The following is a 7259-nucleotide window of genomic DNA, read 5'->3' as shown; positions in this document are numbered from 1 at the left end:
TTACGTCAACAATTCAGATCTCTGCAAGAGATCTTGTCCTCAGGCTTTGGCATGCCCCAGGCTGTCTGTGTGCCCCAGTCTGCTTGCATAAGCAGCTCTTACCCATTTCTGTCTTTCTTCTTATTGGCCCCTGTTGCAACCAAGCAGAAAGCCCATGTTTCCGTGTTGGGAACAATGAGTCAGGTTTTCAGTTCTACTGAAAGCACAGGAGGTTTTTCACTAGAAGCCAGGGTTGGGAACAGCGAGCCCACTGAGTGATATCTGGCACAGTAGAGTGGACTGCCAGCAGTCGCAATGGAGAGCTGTGGACCCTGGGACTGATGGAGCTGGAGAGAGGAGGGCCTGGCAGAGCTGAGACTCTCCAGCACAGAGAAGAATGAGTGGCTGGGAATGTGATCCTGCTACCATGAAACGTAGGTGCTGCCGGGTGAGTGTTCTCTGCAGTGGGACTCAGACCCTGTTCCTCTTGTAACTTTAAAGTAGGATGATCTGACACCATTTCACTTCGAGATGCCACCCATCACAAGGGAGATATTGAGCTGCTGTTGGCCTGTAACTAGGCCAGCAGCCACTGGACATGTCATGTCACGCTTGAAGCCTGTTAGTTAAAATATCCCAGAAGGTTCTTGACCTGTATCATGCAACTGACCCGGGCTTCTGGTTCCAGAGCACACACACTGCCTCTCCAGATTCTTTTAACACAAGACTCTTGAGATGGTCAGAACGACAACTGGAGCTTGCTGGTGGGTCCTGGCCCTGTACAGGGTCGTGTGACTGGATATGAGGGGAAGTCAAAAAAATATTGGCAACAGTTAAGGGATTGGAACGCACAGTGATCAAAAATTAATCCAAAATCAAACTCGTATTGAATCAGTGTTGTTTCTGACAGTGACTTCACCCGTGTTGTGTGCCACGACCACTGCAGCACTGGATCTGAACACACAACTTGCATGTCTTGCTCTGGATATGATGTCATAGATTACCAGCTCTGCTGGAAAACCCACAGGCTCAGATCTGAAACTACTGTGTGTTGCAACTTAAAAGTGTTTATAACTGTACAAACCAGGTTTTCTGCTCTTGTAAAAATACAATGGCTTGAATATGGAAACATTTAAGTGTCAAATAAATTAATGAATATTTAGATTGTATTATGCTAGGTTTTGGGTTTCTTTTTAGATTTTTTTTTGTTGTTATGTGCTGTGTGTTGCATGTCAATGTAGGTACTCATGTAAGCCAGAGGACCTCCCCCCCGGCCCCCGGAGCTGGAAGTGCAGGCAGTTGTGAGCTGCCTGACGTGGGTGCTGGGAACTAAACTCAGGTCCTCTGCAAGAGCCTCATGTGCTCTTAACCACTGTGCTATCTCTCCAAGCTTAGGACAGAATTTCTAGCAATTTCTAAATGGCCCTACACACAAAAACGCCTGCCGGTTTGTACTATGTGTTTATGTGAAGCAATGTTCTCAGCATTGACAATGACAAAATCAAAATACCACTCACTCTAGAAAATCATGAAAGATGTTGTGTCCTGCAGAGTCACATTTTCAGCCAAGACTCAACTTTTTGTGTATGTAAAATAAACAAGTTGCACCCATTTCATCAATGTGCGACTTTGCTTTCGTGTGCAAAAAAAAAAAAAAAAAAAAAAAAAAAAAAAAAAAAATGGTAAAGTTGAATGTACACCTAAGATTAAAATAGATATCTTTAGGGCTTTATCAGTGAATGTTTGATTTGGTATGCCTATTTTATATACCTTTATATGCCCTGGGCCACATGGAAAGTTCTCAGATGAAAAGGGGCTGTGAGTGAATGTCTATGAGACTTTGGCACAATCAGACTTTGTTGCTTTGTTGCTTTGGTTTGGTTTGGTTTGGTTCAGATTGGTTTGGTTTGGTTTTTTGAGACAAGGTTTCTGTAGGCCTAGGTTTTAAAAAACCTACCTTCTAGTCCACCATTCAAAGGTAGGGGAGAAAAGATGGTAAATAGGACAAAGGGATGTGGACCTGCCTAGAAGTAGTTCTTTGGGGTGATTCTAATCTCTGTTATTAGGATATCAGCAGTCCAGTAGTGTCAGAAGACCAAACATGAATCTGCAGTGGTAACACGATTCAGCAGAAACAGCTAGGTGCAGTTCTCTGCCATGCCTCTCTCAGTAAAGCAAAGATCAGCGAAGACTCAAGACCATTGAGAACAACAGAGTGCTGCACAGCTAGCTGTGCAAGCGCCCTGGCACTGTCCACTGTGTCTTATTTATACTCCCTCCAAACATCATGTGTCCTCCCACGGGTCTTGCCTCAGCAAAACACCATGTGCGTCTGCACCCAGAAACTTCCACTTCAGGTTTCTCTGTGTAACAATCCTGACTATCCTGGAAATTGCTCTGTAGACCAGGCTGGCCTCAAACCCACATAGATCTACCAGCCTCTGCCTCCCGAGTGCTGGGATTAAAGACATGCACCACTACGACCTGGTTCACACTTAATAATTATTAATACCCAGGTGCGTGACCATGAGCAAGTCAATTAACATATCTGAATTCTGTCTGTACATGTGTTCCCTGAGAACCTGAGGCACTGACATCAAGTAGACAGCACTTGTGCAGGTGGGTGACAGAGACCAGTCTCTTCCCCAGGGAGGGGAGCAGTGAATGCTCTGGGGAACAGGCTGCTCCCATTATGCAGCTGAGGGAAGTTTGTGTTCCAAGTCTTTGCCTGGGGTAGCCCGATGATTAATTCTGAAGAGTAAGTCAGTCACAGTGAGATCCCGATCCTATCTGTCCTGGAACATTGAAGCTATTTGTTCACTCAGTTCCTGCTGCCTGAGAGCCTGGCACAGGACTGGAATGAGCCAGTCAGGACCTCTCAGAGACTTCGTGGGAAAATTCAGATTGTAGTGTTGAGCTGGCTGGGGGAGGACCAGATGAAGGAAGCTTTTGTAGAGGACCCACATGCTGAGATAGCAACAGGAGAAGGGCTGAGGTGTGAGAAGCACAGATCTTTCGATGTCTGTACCAGGGCTGAGGACAGGACATTTGCAGAGATAAGCAAGAAACTGACGGCCTTGTATGGCCCCAGGACAGACCGCCTCAAATACTTGTGCTCCCTCCCTCCCTTTCTAACTTTACTAGCTATCTATGCCAATAACTGTGACTGTCATATCCAACACTGTCATCACTTGGTTTCCGAGATGCCTTGCAGGTACCAAACTGGATGCTCACACCCCATAGACAAATGCCTTGGCATTGGATCTCGCCTCTGCTCCTTGTCCAGCATCTTTGGATGACCTCTAAGGGCTGATGCATTGGGAGTAAATGCTACGGGAGTGCTGTCCTACTCATGACTCCTGCAGATACATTTCCCCTCAACTAACTTCTATATTTGATTGGTTGAGTCCAATGGCAGACCCTTTGGATATGGAGAGCCAACTGTGATGAGCTCTGGGTAGTAGCTGTAGAACTGTATGGAAACCAGTTCAGGAAGTGGGGCTTCTGCCCATGATACAGATGCAGAAGCTGGCCTTCTGAGAGTTTCAGTAACTGCTCAGCCAGAGAGAGAAGCTGGGACACCCGTGGGCTGGCTGAGGTTGAATATTAAGTACCTCACAAGTCCTGGGAAGGTGGAGTGTCTCTGAGCTGAGGTTGTCAAAAGGCTTGACTCAGAGCCAAGGCCACTGGGGAGGGAAGCAAAACACGGGTGTGATTTCTGTCCAGTCATCGTTCCAAGGGTACAAAGACCAGGAACCTCCGTGACAGGCAAAGGGAGTAGATCCTGGTGACAGGGACACAGTTTAGCATATCAGCACCAATGCTCTGACCTCTGAAACTTGTACCAGGTATGCCCTGCAGGGAGTCAGCTAGGATGACACACAGCACCCTGGGAATAAAGTCCTCTCTTGGTGCGTGACTTTGGGCTAGCACCTTTACCTCTCTGTAAGCTTTGATGCTCTCACCTATGAGCAAGTATGATGTAAACTTTGCTGAGTGAGCAAATGAGAAAATGAGTATAGCTAAGGAACTTGGGAGGTGTGGCTGCAGTTGGGTTGCCCTCAAGGAAGAGCTGAGCCCATAAGCACAGAAAGGACCTGACCATAGGAGCTTTCCCACGATCTATTTTTGAGGTGTTTAAATTTTATTATTATTATTATTATTATTATTAACATGTGCATGTGCTTGTGTGGAATGGGGTGGGTGGAATGGGGAGAGATAAAGCCTTCTCCAAGAATCTTACTGTTACTGCTCTTTTAGGCTTTCTGAGACGATCTTCACTTGTGGTGTATTTCTTTATTCGGGATGGGTTTGAATCCATATGCTTTATTTGGAGTAAACCAAGGGTTATATCCTTTTTGGGGGGTGGGGTGAGACTATTCAGGGTGGGCAAAGGCTGAAGGCTAAGGCTGCTGAGACGCTTCATTTTCGTGGAGAAGAATTCCAGATGCTGGGCTACATGTTGTACTACCTGTGTCCACCTGGCTGGGGGGGTTGGGAGGGGCACCAGGCTCTGAGGCAGGCACGGAAATGAGTAAGGAGTTAGCCTCACTCCTGCTGGTCTCAGGATGAGATTCTAATCTCAGTTTTTGGGATTTCCAGGGTTTGGACATCCTCGACCTCTCCTGTTCCAGGCCAGTTTCTCCGATGACGCTGTCCATGTGCCCCGCATGGCTTTAATCCCAGCTGTCAGGGGTAAGGGTAGTTGGATCTTTTTATAAATTCAAGGCTAAGATAATTTACATATTGAGTTCCATGCCAGCTGGAGATAGACAGTGAGAGTCTGTCTCAAAAACCAAACAACAACCAAAAAAGTCAAAACCAAACTAAACAAACAAAACCACAGTGGTGCCTAAGCGTGGAACCCAAGAGACTGTATCTAAATGATACTGTAAGTATGTGGCTGTTAGCATCTGATTGTAATCTATTGTATATGTTGGTGGGGTGGGGAAGCAGGGCTTTCCTTGCCTAACATAAGGTAGAACCTGACGCACAGTAGGGGTTTAATACAGGCTGTTGAATGGACATGTGGGTGGTCAATAAACAAATGCACGCTCCAGTATGCCTCTTTTCCAGTCTTCTGTCTGCTGGGAAGAGTACGAACAAGAGAACACTGGGATATACTCTGCATAGTACATTCCAGTGCATTTTAGCATCCTCGGGGCTCAGAGCATCCTTTCTTCATTCCTGACACCACACACATCAGTTTACACATCTCTTCATAAGAACCACCCTCTTTAACTCCCCTATCTTCTAAGCTTCTTGATTTCTCTGTCCCACCAGAGCCATCTGAAACAGGTGCCCATGATCCCTGAGCTAGGCAGAGACACCACGAGCAGCCTGAGGCTCTTACTCTTCAGGACTGTGTTAAGGAAAAGGACTCACACTGACCTCTTTAAGTCTCTGTGAGACCCACACTGGCCAGTGTGTGGGTCTTTGGATTTTGCCTCGCCTTTTGGATGTGTACTCAGTCTCCCAGAAGCAGCATGGTGGTGCAGACCTTCTCAGGTTCCAAAGACTGTTAGGTTCTTGCCAAATGGCTCCAGCCAAGCAGAACAAGAACTTGAGGAAAACTCTCAATGAATGTCCGAGTATAAATATTTATCTTGAGTCCTCTGAATTTTATGAATGATTGACTTACAGACCTTAAAATAGCTACAATCAACCAGTCTTTGCTGAGTGTTGGCTGTTATGTCCACATGTTATTATTAATCCCCAAACAGGAACATGTTGTCACCTTGGGATTCAGGTAAGCCAAACTCAGAAGGGCTTAGTGTGTGCCCTAAGGTTACACAGCTGGATGGTCACCGTCCTGGTTTGAACTTTGATTGATGTATGTACAGAGCTTTGATGCTCCCACTCATGCCAAACCCAAGGGTCAAGGAAGATGTTCTGGATCTTGAAATGTTTAAATCCACTTTTTAAATGGTTCTAACCTTAAAGAAGTCTAGGAGGACTCTGGCTGCGCAGGACCACCTCAGGCTGGCTTTGGGGGACAGGTGTGTGACTGCCCAGTGTGTATGTGGGCTTAAGACCTTGGGTCTGGATGGAGTTACCTGTGGTGCTTTGAATGAGAATATCTCCTATCTTAATTAGGGTTTTACTGCTGTAAACAGACACCATGACCAAGGCAACTCTTATATGGATAACAAGTAATTGGGGCTGGCTTATAGGTTCAGAGGTTCAGTCCAGTATCATCAAGGGTGGGAGCATGGCAGCATCCAGGCAGGCATGGCACAGGAGGAGCTGAGAGGTCTTCATCTTCATCTGAAGGCTGCTAGCAGAATACTGATTTCCAGGTAGCTAGGAGTAGGGTCTTAAAGCTCATGCCCACAGTGACACACCTACTCCAACAAGGTCACACCCACTCCAACAAGGCCACACCTCCAAAAAGTGCCACTCCCTGTGCCAAGCATATACAAACCATCACACCCCCCATAGGCTCCTAGATTTGCATGCTTGGTGGCTGGGGGACAACACTATTTGAAAGGAGAAGGAGATATGGCTTGTTGGAGGAAGTATATCACTGGAGGTGGGATTTGAGCTTTTCAAAAGCCCAAACTAGGTCCAGTGTGTCTCTTTGGTCCTGCTGCTGGTAGATTCAGATGGAGAACTCTCAACTACTTCTCCAGGACCATGTCTGTCACTCTGCTTCCCACTATGATGATAATGGACTAAACCTCTGAAACTGTAAGCAAGCCTCAATTAAATGTTTTTCTTTCTAAGAGTTGTTGTGGTCATGGTATCTCTTCCCAGCAATAGAAGAGTTACTGACATCATCCCTGGAGAGAATATGCAGAGGAGAGTGGGGAGGAGTCCACCATTAGAAATCTGATAGAGAGAGACTATGAAAGCTAGAAGATCCTAGGCAGATGTCATACAGACCCTACAAGAACACAAATGCCAGCCCAGGCTACTATACCCAGCAAAACTCTCAATTACCATAGACGGAGAAAACAAGATATTCCATGACAAAACAAAATTTACACAATATCTTTCCACAAATCCAGCCCTACAAAGGATAATAGATGGAAAACATCAACATAAGGAGCAAAACTACACCCTAAAAGAAGCAAGAAAGTAATCTTTCAGCAAATCCACACAAACCTAATTCCACCTCTTACAACAAAAACAACAGGAAGTAACAATTACTTTTACTTAATATCTTAATGTGAAAATTAATATTACCAACATATCCTAATCGATTGAAATCAAAAAATATGAGGAATTAGAAATTTATTGACTGTCATCCAATGGTCTCTCTAATTTGGTAATTGGAG

At 45.6% G+C, this 7259-nt stretch overlaps 1 protein-coding gene across 2 annotated transcripts in view; it reads left to right on the top strand.

Moving 5' to 3' along the window:
• Positions 1–352: 352 nt before the first annotated feature.
• The window catches only part of Slc2a9 (solute carrier family 2 member 9), a 140814-nt gene continuing 133907 nt past the window's right edge, over positions 353–7259 (top strand). Inside the window, exons 1-2 of one of the 2 annotated variants that reach the window (XM_031341953.1) lie at positions 399–427; positions 4582–4674. The gene's annotated coding sequence lies outside the window, so the exon portion shown is untranslated. Of the gene's footprint in view, positions 428–4581; positions 4675–7259 lie in introns of both variants that reach the window. The other variant, XM_031341954.1, reaches the window with a different exon arrangement.

Source organism: Mastomys coucha, unplaced genomic scaffold (assembly GCF_008632895.1).
Source record: "Mastomys coucha isolate ucsf_1 unplaced genomic scaffold, UCSF_Mcou_1 pScaffold22, whole genome shotgun sequence".
Taxonomy (NCBI): domain Eukaryota; kingdom Metazoa; phylum Chordata; class Mammalia; order Rodentia; family Muridae; genus Mastomys; species Mastomys coucha.
The sequence above is the reverse complement of the archived record's forward strand: the minus strand, read 5'-3'. Positions and strand labels throughout refer to the sequence as shown.